This window comes from Trachurus japonicus, chromosome 10, assembly GCF_045865225.1.
Source record: "Trachurus japonicus isolate A0001 chromosome 10, Traja_1.0".
Lineage (NCBI taxonomy): Eukaryota > Metazoa > Chordata > Actinopteri > Carangiformes > Carangidae > Trachurus > Trachurus japonicus.
This window is the reverse complement of record NC_140916.1, coordinates 33095030-33112076: the sequence shown is the minus strand read 5'-3', so window position 1 is coordinate 33112076 and position 17047 is coordinate 33095030. Positions and strand designations below refer to the sequence as shown.

General features: G+C 41.3%; 1 protein-coding gene across 1 annotated transcript in view; it reads left to right on the top strand.

Annotated features, from left to right (window-relative positions):
• The window catches only part of hspa9 (heat shock protein family A (Hsp70) member 9), a 353332-nt gene that overhangs the window by 316012 nt on the left and 20273 nt on the right, over positions 1-17047 (top strand). The gene's annotated exons all lie outside the window — the stretch shown is intronic.

The following is a 17047-nucleotide window of genomic DNA, read 5'->3' as shown; positions in this document are numbered from 1 at the left end:
AAAATCCCACAGCTGTGAGGAAAACATAAAACATCTCACAGCAAAAAGCGTCTCGAAACAAAAGAGCTCACTTTGGCCACATGAACAGCTCAGTCACTTGATTGGTTGTTTGTGTCCAAATCATTTCAAAGTGGCTGGTGACCTGCAGCACAGCTTCAGCAGGACGCTTCAAGACGTCTGCACGACTATACATGCAAATAGGGTTATTTTCTGTCTGGAAAATAGACCCCCCAAAGAAATCAACAAACAAACAAAAAAGACTTGCAATGTGTGTTCAGGGACATTTCTTCCAAACTTTTCCAACCCACCTGTGAATCTCAAAATTGTCAGTGGACCACATCCCATAGAGAAGTGTTGTCAGAGAAGCTGTTGCAGGTGTGAGTCGGCACTTGTTGATTCACTTGATTCAACTGTGTCTTCACTGATGTTTTACTCCTATTAGACCAGGGGCCGTATTCACAAAGCCTTTTATCTTACCACTAGGAGTGCTCCTAACTCGCACAAAAAGTTTTTACGTAGGAGTTTTTTCTTAAAAGCTATTCACAAAGCCGCTGAGACCTACTCTTACTAAGGATAAATCACTAAGAGCAAACTAAGAGTGACGCCCCTGGTGACGCCCCGTTGCTATGGATTACGTCAATTCTCGTGCACGAATTCGAGGCGCTCAACGCGGTGATTGGTTGTTGAGTGCCGGCGGCCACATTTTAATATTAATTTTTACATTCGTTGACAGCCCTAATATTATATATGGTGATCATAATGATGAGAAAAGAAAATGCATTACCCACATTTGTGGCCTATAGCAGGATTTGAACCCAGACTAACAATAAGTTTGGTTTACTGGGGGAGCAGCCTTATCACATGAGCTATTACTACTAACAGATGTGTGTGTCTAGCTCACCCACCAACCTTTTAAAAATATTTTTGGCTCACATCAGCACGACTGCATCGTAGCAGTCGCAGTTACCTCGGTCCGACCGTTGTGACGCCGATATTAGACAGTTCGTCACCGTCACTCCTCCCGTTTTATAGCGAAAATGTTGTAGATGACCCAAAAAATAAATAAATAAATAAAAAAAAACACCGACAAAAAGGCACGTTGGGCATCAAAGGGCAAAGGGGCAGGTGCTCCAGCACCCGCCTCTGCAGCAATTTGCAGTCCTCCATACATTTGCCTGGCTGCAGCCATTTGCGATTCTTTGTGAATAGGTCTTACTGAGTTAGGAGTCCTCACGAGGACTTTTAAGCTCTCCCAGACTTAGGAGCTACTTTTAGGCATAAAATACTTTGTGAATTACTCTTATTTTAAAAAACTAGGAGTCCTAAATTTAAGACTGACACGCCCACTTTTTTTAGGAGTTGCTCCTAAATTCGGCCCTTAGGAGCTACTTTTAACCTTAAGATTCTTTGTGAATACGGCCCCTGACATCATCCCAGGAGACCTGAGTCTCAACCCCAAAATATTTTACTTTTTCAAATGGACAAAACATTATCTCATTGCATAAGTCATATACAATCAGTACAATCAGTTCCTGACACACTCTCTCTTCTGCACACAAAGACAGTGACCATGGAGCTATCTGTCAGTAATTAAAAACAACAACAACAACAACAACAACACAGGACAAAGTATAATTCCAGGGCCTAATATAACGAGTATCCACAATAATACATCTGATTCCATTGCAAAGTTACTCTCTTGGTCTGTCACAGGGCTTTTTAATGCATGTTTAACCCTTTTAAAGATAATCTAGTTTCAATCATTAAAAAACATTTATTTCATTTATATCCTTATATGCGGTATAATGAAGTTGTTGTGGTTCTGCAGGTGAAAATTAGCAAATGTTGCTACAACCTGGCTCAAGGCATCTATCTTCTCTTGTCTTACAAGATGAATGTTTTGTGCCTTGTCCCTGTTTTAAATAAATAAAATGTGCTGCTCCAGCTTCAGTTCCATCACAGCTCAACAGTGGCTTCCAACCCAAAGTAAGATTTAGTTTAGTTTAGTTTAGTTTATTAAAGGTTGAATATGTAGAATTACCAGAACAACAACAGAAAAAGAATTCCAGCAGTCGATTGCCAGACCGTTGCTAGGTAAAACGGGCCGTTGCTAGGGACTCCGCTCTGATCAGAGGACAGCAGAGGAGGAGGACTATGCAGGATATTTACCTTATGTTTCATTTTTACCGTCATTAACAGCATAATAAATGACTTGTAGCTTGTTACAGGGACAGTGGAGGCTCTCTGCCTTCCACACCGCTGCTGCTCAGAGCCTCAGAGCCTCCGCTGTCACTGCTCTCGTCAAGTTGGGAAAAAAAAGGAGCTCGGTGGCACCGAGAGTCCGCGACGATAAACGTGTTTATGACAGATAAGACTACACAAATACACCCATCCTAACATGTATATGATAATCCATTGATCCACCGATTGATTATTAAAAAGGCTTGGTTGGAAACAAACGCATCCGACCGGGAGGAGGCAGGAAAACAGCGGAGAACTGAGCCACATGTCGGCTACAGGCAGGTACGAATGTAAACAGAACGTTGACAGAAAGTCAGTTGTCGACCCCGTCAAAAATATTACAAATAATTCAGACTAAAAAAAAATGTTTTATGGAAAAGCAATACTTTCATTCTGTACCCCTCTAAACGCCCCCTGGATGTATTATTTTGGAAAAAATATAGCTTTTAATAAATATTCTACATATTCAACCTTTAATACAGGACAGTGTACAATACCATTAATCACTTTTACAACAGAGAAGAGATGGTTGTACCAGATTTAGCCACTAGGGATAATTTCCATCACAATAAAATACAGATCGCAGAAAAATACAGATCACAGTAAAATACAGGAGAAACCCAGGACATAGAACGACACAGGTGAACTCTTGGACGGCACAGAGGCAACACACACACCACCGCACAAGTAGCCACATGGACAACAGGGGGACAACATTGAAAACACAGACGTACATCTCCTACAACACAGAACACCTACAACACAGAACACCAAAAAAGAAATTGTAGGCAAAGTGCAAAGTGCTTATAGCAGCAAGATGTTGATTGTCATACACTATATGTGTGGTGGACATATCAGTACAGTAACTGTAACCACAAGAAAACCACAAGTTGAGTGGAAACTGAACAGAAAAACTGACTCGTCAACTACAACATGATTGTAAATAGTGCTGAAGGACAAATCTCTATTTCCATCTACATGTGCAATTAACACATTAGCCAAGACAAGACTCAGATGTGGATAGACTGGTGAAAAGCTAATAGTGGACTGTGGATATTTTTAATGCAAGTCATAATGCCATGGCAATATGGACCAGTGGTATGGAACATTGGGAAGTTTCCTCATTTCATATAGACCTAGATGGTAGCCAACTGAACTAATCAAAACTCCACTAGAAACTCCTCAGTGATTGGCTGTAAAACATCCCTCACTGCAGATCACTGGAACAGTCTGACTCCCATCATACACGTGAACAGGGTTGGATCAGATTCAGTGAGCGATCAGTGAAGCAGCAAGTATCTGGCACCGGCAGCGCTGTTTAAATCCATCGCTCTATGTTGATGTGTGGGCCGAGGGTGAGCGCAGCCAATCACATCACCTCTATTTAAACACCCTGCATGTGACGGCCCAATGAGAAAAACTATTTTCAAACTCTCGGGGGTTAACCAGAGGTCAAGTGCAACCAATTAAAGTTAAGGTTTTCTCAATCTTGAAGCCTATTAGACTGTCACTAAGGTGTAAAATGCAGATATGCAAGGTGTGAAAATGGTTCTCGGCAGAACTCCTCACAGGTTGTGGTTGGCTATGCATGGACTGCATTTCCCCCAAGATGTGGGGCTGTGTGGATCAGTGGCAAGAGAGACCTAGATACACCAGTTGTGGAGATTCTTTATTCTGATGTTGAGACTACAGGGTGATAAGGAATAAAAAGACACCTCAAATAAAACAACCTCTTTACAACTCTTCTTTTGTGAGCGCCCCCCGACTTTGGCATCATGAAGTTGGAGGGCAAGTCATCTGTGAAACCCTGGAGGGGAGGGGCTGGAAATATCTGTGCAAAATGCATCCCCTTTCCTCAGGTGTTAGTTTCAATCTTAATAATCTTTAGCCGTCTGCTCTGACATATTAAAACCTGAATATCTTAAAATCCACTCCTTATTGAACAATAACAGCGTCCTGGCTGTCTGCATACGTCTGGTAACTATCCACACCGGACCACAGAAACATATGGGGCACCTCGGGACACTTTTCCTCTAATACATCCTTTGGTGATGATGCTCGCAAACAGACCAGATGCACCAGATTCTCTCAGACGTTAATTGGCCTCCTATCACAGTCATTAGGGTGGAAGAAGTCCATGATTGATGGGACGGGAAGTGAGGAAGATCAGTGTAGAGAATAAGAGGAACTGTGCAGGATTTGTAGCTTAAAGGGACAACGAGGAGTTTAGGAAAAGCGAAGCGTTTTTACACTACATTTATGAGCCATGTTTTCATTCATCAATAATTAAAGTCAGAGGTTGGAAGACGATCACATACCGTTGTAGTTCCCACCATAAACGGCGATTCGGCGGCGTTATTCTCATGACTCGCCACGAAACCGAAAGTAAAGAAAGCTGGTCGGCTCGACCAGCGTTTCCACCACCACGAACAATAACAAAATAACGATAGAGACAAAACAATATATTTATCGAAAATGGAGCCATTAACAAGTGATAACGGAGATTCATCCACATTAATATGAGACTTTTTTATAACCAAATAGAAACTCCTTGTTGTCCCTTTAACTATCATGCTACAGTACATTTTTACCTTATTTTAACGGCTTTGGAGTATATGTGATGGTTTAATAAATGGCTTAAAGGGAGAGTTCAACATTTTGGCAAATTGGCCCATTACCATAATCCCTACAGTTTTAAGAGTAGGTTCGTTACCTTTAATTGTCGGTGCAAGCTGTTTTTAGTACGGTGGAGCAGAGTCACGAGCTGCTCAGAGCTACGCTACGGAGGCTAATGGGATTTCTTGGTTTCCCTCATCAAACTCATCAATACACAATAAAATGTTGTGACCTGCACGTTCACCACGCTATGAGATAATAACGGAACGTTACGAGTTGTTTTTGAGGTAAATTCATGCAAAACCACTGATGCATTCCCGTCAGCAGGAGCAATTTTTTGGCAAGCAGTCTCTGCATTTAGCTCAGAAACAACTCCATCTTGTATGGTTCGTTATTACCTCATAGCGTGGTGAAGGTGCAGCACTTGTCCACGATAGCATTTTGGAGTTGTTGGATTGTGTATTTGATGAGTTTGATGAGGGAAACCAAGAAACTCCATTAGCCTCCGTAGCGTAGCTCTGAGCAGCTCACAGCTCTGCTCCTCCGTTCTAAAAATAGCTTGCACCGACAATTAAAGGTAACCAACCTACTCCTAAAACTATAGGGATTACGGCAATGGGCCAATAATGTTTAATAACTATCCCTTTAATAACAGAGTCCCTATGTTCTTTTAGAATCAAAAGGTCCAAATCCTGCTCCACATTTGGTTTTAAACCTTGAATATTTACTTTACTTCAGCCAGACCATCTCTGTTTGAGTAAACCATGTTGTTGTTGTTTTAATTACACATGCCTGACATTGATCTTTTAAGCTCCTTAGAAAACTGCAGGTGATCATTTTTTAATTCCAACAACCAAAAGAAACAAAGGTTTGATTTTCATTTTCAAAAGTAAAAACTAAAACAGAAAAAAATATGTTTTTCAGGGATTTTAATGATCAAAAGGGGATTAGTTAAAAAGGTTTGATTTTCAATTTTAATTGTGTGTAACAAAAATACAAAGAAGAAAGAAAACTATCAAAAAGGCACATTTAGTCATATTCTGTCTCTTTGAGTGTTCATCCATCACATGAACACACGCTGCTGAAGCTGAAACTACCGGACGTTGTAATGATGTTTGACTTGAAAGCAATGCAACGTTCTCCTCCACTTTACTCATGATGACACTTCTGAGGAGTTCTTAGAGTGGGACGTCTTGATACTCTTCATCTGAACTCTTCTGTTCTCGACTGTTTGAGACATTAAGGGTTCTGTGTAGTTTGTCGTCTCTGCAGAGAGAAGCTTCAACTGTCTGCTGAGAGGCGCTGATGTCTCTCCAGCTGTGACTGGAAACAGATGTGAAGGAAACAAGACGTACAGGCTCAACTAAATAAAGTTCCAGTCAAAATGCATTTGTATATATGAATGAATGAATGAATAAATATAAAACCTGCAGTCGGTGCTTTTCATGACCTCATTACAGAAGCACAAAGACATTTTTTGTCTCTATTGAAGAATCAATTTAAAAGATTGTTGTAAATGACTTCTGTTGGAAAACACTGGAGTAGGCGTTTGTTTTGAGATCAGCAGATATTGTTCATGGTCATACAATTGTGGAAATGTATTATATTTATTCATTTCATTGGTATTCAAATAATGGTATAATGCTACTTGTAAAGTTGCAGGAAAATTGAATGGGTGTCATATACACTCAGTCAATAGGGTGCTGTTGGATACCTCCTTTAGTTTTATGTGATGCATCTTGTCTGAGTGGAATTGGTAGATGTACTGCAGAATAGAATAATAATAAAACAAAAATGTCCAAAATGTATTAAATAATAGGGTTCACATATTTTCAGAAATAAAGTTTGGATGCAGGTGTTGTACTCTCCTTCCTTCTTCAGATAGACAGAAATAGCCCAAAATATACAGCCTACTCACCACTGCATTACAGTAGATTCCTGCCAGGACGGATTATGTTGCTCCTGCACATACAACGTCTTTTAAACAAGCAGGTGATACATTATTAACAATGAAGAGTTCAGCCTCACCAGCAGCAGCAACAACAACTACAAAGAACAACACAAGAACCAGAAGAACACAAATGTCTCCTAGGATGTGTGTAGATCTCCTGTGTGAGGCTGAATGAGTGTATATGTTGCTGCTTGTTGCTCATTGGTTCAACCGAGACATTTTCACTATAGAGGAAGCTAGTGGTGATCCAGTTGTTATGTTTACTTACTGTAAAGCCCCAGTGTGTAACTTCTCTTTTTTCTCGTTTTGTTATCGTTGTTAACGTTACTTCAGCAGCTGTCGTCCGTCTGCCCGATCCCACATGAATGCAACATAAAGCAGTCCCTCCAGGATTTCGCAGGCTTTTTTTGTGTGATGTTGCGGCCTAAAATGCCTGATTTTGCGGCCACATTTTGAAAAAATTGCGGTGCATGTTGCGATGTTTTAAGCGCTTTTGTTGCGATTAAATTGCGGGAGACGGCAAAAGTTGCAAAAAAAAGTTGCAGTTTTGTTCTGAATAATTAAAAATCAAATGAAAACGGAAAATTTTGAAATGTCACAAAATAATGTGAGGTCCTGTTATACCAGCAATTTTCCACTTGTTAAGAAAGGCACAGGGAAATTACATAGAGTTGAAAGTTGTTTTACTTTTAATTAAAATGTCTGTTTAAAAATCATGGTAAAAGAACTGTTTTAAAATGCCATTAAAACAGTCCAGTCTTTGAATAAAAAGGGGAGGGTGGCTACTCAGGTCCAGGGCCAGGGCCTTAGGATGGGGGAAGGGGCACCTGGCCGCCGGGTGCTGCGGGGTTGACACAGCCTCGGGTGGTCAACCAGGACAACTCACACACTCAACACGTTCAACTCAGCTTGTGTTCCTTTACTTATCACTTTGTGCACGTTGTATCAAGTTTCTTGCCGTCAGCCCAGCCACGCTGTTCCTCCGTGAACTCACTTTCAACCACCGCTCCGTCCAGACTCGCACTCTCTGCTGTGTAACTCGCGGAAAGCACCGACGATTGGTCCAATTTGCGGAAAAGTTGCGGTGATTGTACAAAATTGCAAGATCGCAAAAATTCGCGGGGATTGGCTGAATTTGCGTTAATTGTTGCGATCGCAACATCGCGAATTCCTGGAGGGACTGGTAGAGAATACGATCGAGTTGCGATATGCACGATATGCACCGCTAGATGGGAGTAATTGCTACTGTACACAATTTCCCTTTAAGTGTGATGAGGAAAGTTGTACATACATCAAAAATACGATTTTCAGTGATCTGGGGTTCCACCATAGTCTGTTAGGACCAGGCTACGGTGCAAAGGGAACGGCCACTCTCCCTTGAGAAACTTCCTGGTGGGTGGATACTCTGTTGAAGTGTAAAACTATTGAATCTGCCTTTATACCTTATCTCTAACATTTGGTCGTGATGTTCGTCATGAGCCAGACCCATGCAGCTGCTGCATGCTGTAAACAACAACCTTCCCCATTGCAATGAGCAGAGCAAAGCCAGTGTGTGCTACAGCAGATGTCCATCAGCGACAGCAGTGTGGCCTGCAAACATCCATCTCTACCATCATTACTGAACTACAACTCCCAACTTAGCACATAACCTCAATGTCTTTGTTCTCAGCTGCTCCCTCTGTTCTCTGATTGATTGAGTGCAGACAATAATAAAATAACCTTTAAAAATCTCTTCACACCTCACTGTGAGTTTTGTGCATAACCTCTAGTCATGGTCCATGAGTTTAAATTACCGAGTGTCAGGAATAAAACTTGTTTTTAAACCTCATTTTGAAAATATAACAGGTAAGTAAGAGAGAGTGAGAATTCTGCTTTCCATTTCACTACCTGAAATACTGTGGCAGCAGCTATTGTCGGCTTTTTAAAGTTCACCTGGTGTCAGAGGCTGGATCCTGCTGCTTGGCTCTGAAATGTGAGTAACCGTATTTTTGTACCTTTTTTTCCCATTTATTCCCCACATTGTTAATCTTTGTCTTTTAATGTCATGGCATTGCTCCCAGGCTTTTACACTTGGCATTTTCCTGACTTCTCCTCCATGACAACCAGTTAAGTTTAAGTGAAATGCTTTGTTCTCCGTCCCTCACCTTTTATTCTCTGTTTTTTTTTTATCCTGCCTTTCCTTTTACAGTCTTTCATCATCCACCGTCCTTGTTCACTACTTTTTTCTCTTCGTTTCAACAGTCTGCTGTTGGTGTCCTGGCGGTTAAAGCACACACACACACACACACACCGGGCGGCTGTGACGCTCTGGGTTTGCTTTTCTCTGGCTTTCTCCTCCATCCTTTCATTGTTCTGTGTCTGTTTCATCAGTTCCTTGTCTCCCACCATCACTCACTCTGTGGTGAGACAGACACGGCAAGAGAGAGCACGAAGGACAAAGTTTCTCTTTCTAAAAACTAAAGCATTGCTCAACAAGATTCACCCTCCTAGGGCTCAGTCACACACACACACACACACACACACACACACACACACACACACACACACACAGTATTTACAACAGCTACAACAGGGACATTTCAGATCATAATCATCCACTTACACAATAGAATTAATGCAGTAGAGTAAAGTCTAAAGTCTGGATCACAAATGTGCTTCAAACTGCCTTGACAGCGTCGACCTTTGAGGAAGAGCAGTTTGAATAAAGGCGTCTATCAGAGTGGTTGTGTCGCACCGATCATGACTGAATGAGGTTTTTACTGTATTCACGGCTCCAGGAAAGGAAACATCATTTGTAGACAGCTGTGAGAAAAAGATACAAGAATAATACATTGAATGTTTAATTCTTTAGTTACCAACTTAGAGAGCTCTTATGATAAATGGCATTACATGTATTTTTAACCTTATTTTACTTGATTTCATTTCATCATGTCGTATAGTGTCTTCAAGCCAACACGTGTTTGTTATGGTAACTATGACCTTAGTGAAGTACTTTTAACTCAAACCTAAAATGTTTTTACAACTCAGCCATACTGTGACTATCCAAAAACCTTAAGTTAACATGTTTCTTGCTATAAACATGACAATGGAGGTTCTGCATGTCACAGCTCAGACACAATTAAAAGGGAACTCTGGGGAAGTCTGGTCGCTGTCCCGCTGCTTTGCTAACCATCCTCCCATTACAATGTTACAATGTGTATATTTGTGTAGTCTTAATTGTCATAAACAAGAGGTTACGGGTTACAGGGTGCATTTGTGTTGCAGTGCCTCAGAGACGAGAGCTGGGACACCGGGTCGGAGGCTCTGATCTTACAAGGTTGGTTTTTAGCCAAGAGACACCAGGTGGAAGGCAGAGAGCCTCCATTCTCCCTGGAACTAGTTACAAGTCATTTTTTTAACCATCACAATCCAAAGTTGTTAAACTAAGGTAAAACAGGTAAAAATAATGCATAGTTCCTCTTTAAGTCAAATGCCTCATACACCTGCTGCTGTAAATGGGATGTTTCAGGAGATGCTCCTATGGTTTGTATCAGAAGGCGGGATGTGGAAAACCTAATGATATCAACAATTACACAAAGTTAAAGGTCCAGGGGGTAAAATGGGGGTAAAACTGTGACATCCTGCGTTCAGATGCTAGATTGCAGCTCTCACTTGCTCACAGTCACTCCTCCCGTTCTCAAAGTGACGGTGGCCTCCGAGGACAAAAAAAACTTCTCCTCATCCTTCTGTCATTCCTCCTTCTTCTTCATTGGTTTATGTATGAATGCGAAACGGGGTGCATGACGTCCGTCCGACTTCCCATTTCTCCGACCATACATTTCTTTATTTTTGCGTCCATTAGTCCGACCTCCCACTTCTCCGACTTAAGTAGCCCTAACCCTTAACCTTACCCTAAACCTAACCTTAACACTGTAGAATGGGTAGTCGGAGAAATGAGCCGTCGGACTTTTGGGCAGTCGGACTGACGTATGCTCCCCCGCGAAACATGGCGGTGCTAGATGGCAACACTCTATAAAGTAACACCTTTGCTATATTGTTTATATAAAAGAAGAATTGTAAGGCTATCTAAACCAAACAAATTCTATTTTACAGTGATTATACACTTATACATAATGGGTATATTCAGATTTTGCCAATAAACCTGGTCAATTATTACACACTGGACCTTTAAACTCTTTTTTTAGCTTCCATGAAAATCTACCTGTGTGGTTGTACAGTGCGTGTACTGTGCTTTCCTATTTGTGTTAAATGTCATTGTGATCAAACTTGTACTTACACTACACTACTAATGTGGCTGTATATCCAGCACCTGCATATTATGGGCTTCCTAGCATGCCACTAGTTAACTCACCTGCCACAGCAGCCCTGCCTGCTGGAAGTTACCTCACGATCTGATGGCGCGCAAATTCTCCTCTTCACTCAGACTTTGCATTACCCCCTGTCTCCTTTCTCTCAAATTAAAAATAGAATACATCAAAATGCCGTGACACCGCAATGAAAATATTACAGAATGTCACTGTCATCATGAAATTATGACTTACTAAAAAAAAGGGGGAATTTACGCTGATTGATTGACTGACACAGGCTGTTTGAAATATGCAGTAACCACCTGTCACAATAAGTCTGTGATGTTGTGACAGGCTGCCAGGAGCTCTCCCTGTTCTCCCCCATTAAGAATGGAGCTGTACGTCTGAGAGGCTCTTAAAGCTCGCTCAGCAGCCTCGTACTGAGACTTTAAGGCACATTCATACTGTCATCTCGCACTGATCAAGAACCCCACCTCCTCCCGTGTGTCTGTATCCTTCTGTGGCTCACTTCTCTGCAGGTAGTTTTTACACTGCAGCTGTGCGCTTTGAGGAATCAGACTCCGACTCCCCTGCTGGTGTATCCCTCGGAGCATCGGCTAACAACTGTGCTTTCTTATCGCTGGGACTGATAAATGTGAGGAGCCTGGCCTTTTCTAATTCTTTCTTCGCCGGCGGTGTTGCAGAGCCGCAGACACGAGGGGATGGAGTCGTGTTTGTCTGTTATGATCTGTGAGGGAACCAGGAAACCAGAAAATTGGCTTGTATTGCCCTTTATAACTCGCACTCCAGAAATAAATAACTAGATAAAATGAACCCCGAACAATGGCCTCTCTGCTGTGTCAGCATTATCCCATTGGGACGGTTACTCACCAACATAATCCATATCAGCATCGCGGGTCAGCAGGCCTGGGTCTGTTGGATGTGCCCACCTCTGAGTGGATAAACATGGTTCTGTCAGTGTCGGTGCAGAGAGCTGCAGGTTTTATCTGTCTGTTCATGTTTCTGCAACAAGTGTTACTTTCACATGTGGAGGTAGCTGCAGTACCTGCTGTGATTAAAGGTCCAGTGTGTAATAATAGCAAGGTTTATTGGCAAAATCTGAATAAACTACCTACATCTATAATCGCTATAAAATAAAAATGTGTTTGGTTTTCGTAGCCTTATAACTCTTCTTTTATATATAGTGCAAGTGTCTTGCTTTAAGGCCCATTTATGCTCAGCGTTAAACACGAGGATTCAAGGAAACTCAAGGTTTTTGAGGAGAAACTGTGCGAGTTGGTGAGGAACTACCGCCATATTTTCGATGTCAGGGACACAGAGACAATTACTCCAACACAGCTGGGAGGAAATAGGAAAAGAATTAAACGTAACGTGACAGTTGCAAAAGAAAAATGGAGACAGGTCAGACAGGTTTGTTCGCACTCACAACAAATCAACTAGCAAGCGGAGTGGCGATGCTTATCTACATTATCAAGATCTCCTCCATAGTCGCCATGTTGTTGTCATAAACTTTTGACTCTGCGCTGCCCCCTGGTGGATGTATTGGTTAACATCCATGCCAACGTAAAGGACGCATAAAAGTATGTGGGCAGTGGTGGTAACAACGTTTGAAACGTACACATACATGCACTGCGTCCGTACATGGAGCATAATGAGCCTTTAGAGAGTGTTGCCATCTTGCCAACGAAGAAGAAGGAAAGAAGGAGTTTAGATCTTCACCTCATCGCTCCGTGATCCTGAAATACTCCCTGTCGCCCCAGTTGTGGTAAAAGTTTTTTTGTCCATGGAGGCCACCGTCACTTTGCCAAAGGCCTTTCCTGTATACACCCCAGCCTGCCCACGAGAAGCTGCCTTCATCAGCTCTTGTTAGCTGACCGATTCCATGTTTTCCCCATATTCAATTCAATTCAATCCAATCCAAACCAAACCAAACTTTATTTATAAAGCACATTTATTGCACAAGGCAGACTTGTGCTTCACTGTGTGCAATATAGTTACAATAAAAAAATCTATCAGAAAGTGCAAGTGCAAATAACAATCACGTGTATTGCGTAATCTTCACCACACACACTTTAACTCGCACATGCGCACACACCCACACGCACAACTCAACAGAACACTGTCGAATATCTGTTTTTAAAAAATGTCTACTGATGTGGCATGTCTAACTGTATCAGGCACCCTGAGGTTTCTCTGAGGTTTTTTCCCTGTTAAACGGGTTTTCTTGGAGGATGGTGTTATGATGCTATGTAAAGCTCTTTGAGACAAACTGTTTGTAAAAATAAGTAAACTTGCCTCACAAGAAGGACCAATTAAAAAAAAAAAAAAAGATGTCCAGCAAATGCCTAGTTTCATCATCACTTAATAACTGCTACAAGTCCATCATCAAATGACTGCTGTCAGAGAGGTACAGTATATTCATTTGGTAAATATATAAATAAAATGAAAAAAGAAATGATACAAATAAGCAGAGCGACAGATCAACCACAAACAGCAACATCTCTCTCATGTCAGTTCTGGTCTGGTTTCACGGCTGCATTTCTCTGCTTAATGAAACTATTGATATTTTTATTATAAAAGGGGAAACAGAGAGTGGACTGGTTTGATTTGATCTCGAACTAAAATTCAAGATTCTCTTTATTGTCATTCTGCAGAAACATCGAAGATGCAGAGGAGCACGGAATTATGAGCATCGCTCTATAAAAACACAGATAAATACTAATATACAAAAAAATACAAACATTTATAATTATAAAGTTATTACACAATATTTTATAGACAAGGAATAAAGCAAAGGGAGGACGCCAGTTGATCAGATGTGAAGTTATCAGATAAAAATTAGCTGCAAATTCTGGCAGACATTCTTACTGTTTTAATGTTGTGTTATTGATAAATTCTGATCTGATCAAGAATTAAGACCACGCCCACTCAGGGGGAATGGTGTATACAATTATATATCATTGACCCTGCTTGTTAGAGGTGATCTTCTGTTAAAGAGTGTATAGACAAAGACTCATGAAGAAAACATCACCCTGTGACTGTCATCTTTCCATAGTCCCCAAGACTGTAGCAGTGTATCATGATTAAGTTCATATATCTACAAACACCTTGTATGGAACACTGTAGAAGCAATACGACAGTGTGAAAGGTGTCGCTCATAATGATGAACCTACAGAATCCGGTCACCTGAACACTCCAGCTTCCTGCAGCTTTACTAAAGATTTATAGTGAGTGTCAGCTCTTTGTTTGACTCGGTGGCCTCCAGTGTAAAATAAATGACACGCTACCTGCTGAGCAGCACGTGGCAGACAGAGAGCAGCTGAGGAGCAGAGTGCAGCATTTAGCAGCCAAGACCAGGGGTGTTACTAATGGTACTATTTATGGATCAGCTCTGCAGTGGCACTGTAAGTCATGTCAGTGTGATGGCACCAACAATACCACGACCCTGAATCACAGAGCAGCTAAGTGAGGCACATCCATCACTTCTATCTATTATTCATCATGCTGTTATATGCCAATGTAAACAGACATATACTGAACCAGTTCTTTGTCATGCAGATACACATAGGAAATATCATTTACTTATTTATTAATGTAGGAAAAACACTGATTTCACAGTGCTGGACTTGTTCTCTCAGTCTACACAGCAGAGATAGATTTTACCATTTTCAAACTGGTGTACTCTTTAGCTGTGGATGTGATATATAGATAAGTTTGATTTGAAAAATCTTTTTTTTCTTCTCTTTTTTGCCTAGAACTCCCTTTTTTTGCTCAAGATATTATGTGTTTAGGAAAGTTGGCAAAGCATAATTTCAGACAGTTTTTAAAGGAAGACTTGACGCCAATGTTCAAGGGCAGGGTTGGTTTATTTAAGCGTTGGGTTTTGTGCAGTGCTCTTTGCTGTCTGGATAGGAAAAAAAAATCGATTTACTATTTCCATCATATCATGGGTTGTAAGTCCTCCACGGATAAATATAAGGCTGATAAAGTATTTTTGGATACACTTGGTTATGTCCAGTGTTTCCTCCTGCAGCCGTTTTGGTAGTTGTATATGGATAGTGTCTAATCCAGGTCGTTTTCATAATGAAGATCAGCGACTGGACTGACACCCGCCTCCCCTGGTGCTGTATTTCTTTAATTACCTTAATACCCTGCTGTATGATTGTCTTAATAGGCTACCAGAAAAAAAGGGGATAGGTGAAAGTGTAGTCCACCACTCTGCATGAGCATCATCTACTCAACTATCCACTATTCAAATGTCACAGTGAGGGATACGATTCTAACCAGGGTGATTAATCTGTGAGTTATAAAACAGGAAGTACTTTAAAGGGGACACATTATGGAAATATCACTTTTTGAAGGCTCTTTAACTTTGGGTGTTTGTCTTGTCTTCCGGCCCCCAAATGTGAGAATTGACAAAAAAAAAGAAGTAATTTTCAGGTTCCCTAGGTTGAAATCCACATGGTTTTACGAGCTGTTCCTTCAGTTGTCTTCCAGTGATGTAACTAGGTTTTAAATTTGCATAATCCCACTAGTAGAAGGGGCGGGGCGAGCAATGGTTCATTTGCATTTAAAGGGACAGGCACTGAAACCAGCCGTTCTGAACAGGGCTGTTTTGAGAGGATGAAAAGAGACGTGATGTTTGATCCTTGGGGGATTTTGACCAAAGACACCTGGGAACTATTTTAATTAGTGGAAAGGGGGCATGATATGTCTCCTTTAATTCCATCATACATTCAAATTTGCCCCAATTTTCTATTGTGTGGTCTCCAGCTCCAACTGGTGGACACTAATGAGAATGCACATAAAAAGCAGTGCGTCCTCTCCGCTACCTCGAGGTCTCTGCAGGTTGGGACACGCTCTTTGCTCCTTGCAGCTTTAATCTTCTCTGTTACTCTCACTCAAAAGATAGAGAGACACCACCAGACATTAACAATAGATTTTTTTTTCCCCCTCTGCTGTGGCAGTGGGTTCAACACAGCTGGGCTATATTTCACCAGATATTCAGGGGCGATGAACAGTAGCATTATCTTGACAGCGGGGCTATCACTGTGGACTGGTGCTCCCTCCCACACAGCAGGAGAGCCTCTTGTAGGAGAGACAGTGGCCCGGCTTCAGCTCAGGTATCCACCGGTGACTGGGATAGAAATGTGCTTCTGGTGGCTGTCAAAGCTCCGTCTCTCCAGCAGAGACACACACACACACACACACACACACACACACACACACACACACACACACGCTCCTTGTATCTCTCTCTCCTGGTGTGTGTCCTGTCCCTGCCTCTGTTCTCATGTATGCTTTCTTTTCTCCTGTATGTGTGAATGACAGGCTTGAGTCCTGCCTCTTGTGTATTTGTCCTCTTTATAGACCTCCATCGTGGAAGAGAAGCCTGACGTCCTCTTTGTTATTTTCTTCATTATGTTATATTATCTTCATTCATATTATTATTTTCTAGTTATGTAGGTTTATTGTCAAACTGTTATTCTAATGTTGCACTATTCTGTACATGACATGTGCTGTTTGTTTTCTCTGTGTCCACAACCTTCTATACAAATAAACTCTGACAGCAAATAACTTATATTCAACTGCAAACAGGTTGTTATCTATTATGATGAGGAAACAAAGCTAGTTTAATGTATATAACAATGTATATGGTGTATAGATTGACAATGTACAAAATGCAAAAGTGTTCATAAACAACATTACTTTTCCACCAAAATCCCTGAACAATTACATAGAGGTTGCATTAATGCACTTTCTTATGGTCTATCTATGTTCTAATTCATTAGATTCACATGACGTCACTGTGTTTCTGCGCCGCCATATTTGTGTCCGAATCAGGGCGATCTGGGCACAGATCACAGCGTCACGTTACCAGAACAAGTGGAGTAGTAGGAGGAAATCAGCAAGAGACCGAAAATTTACGTTA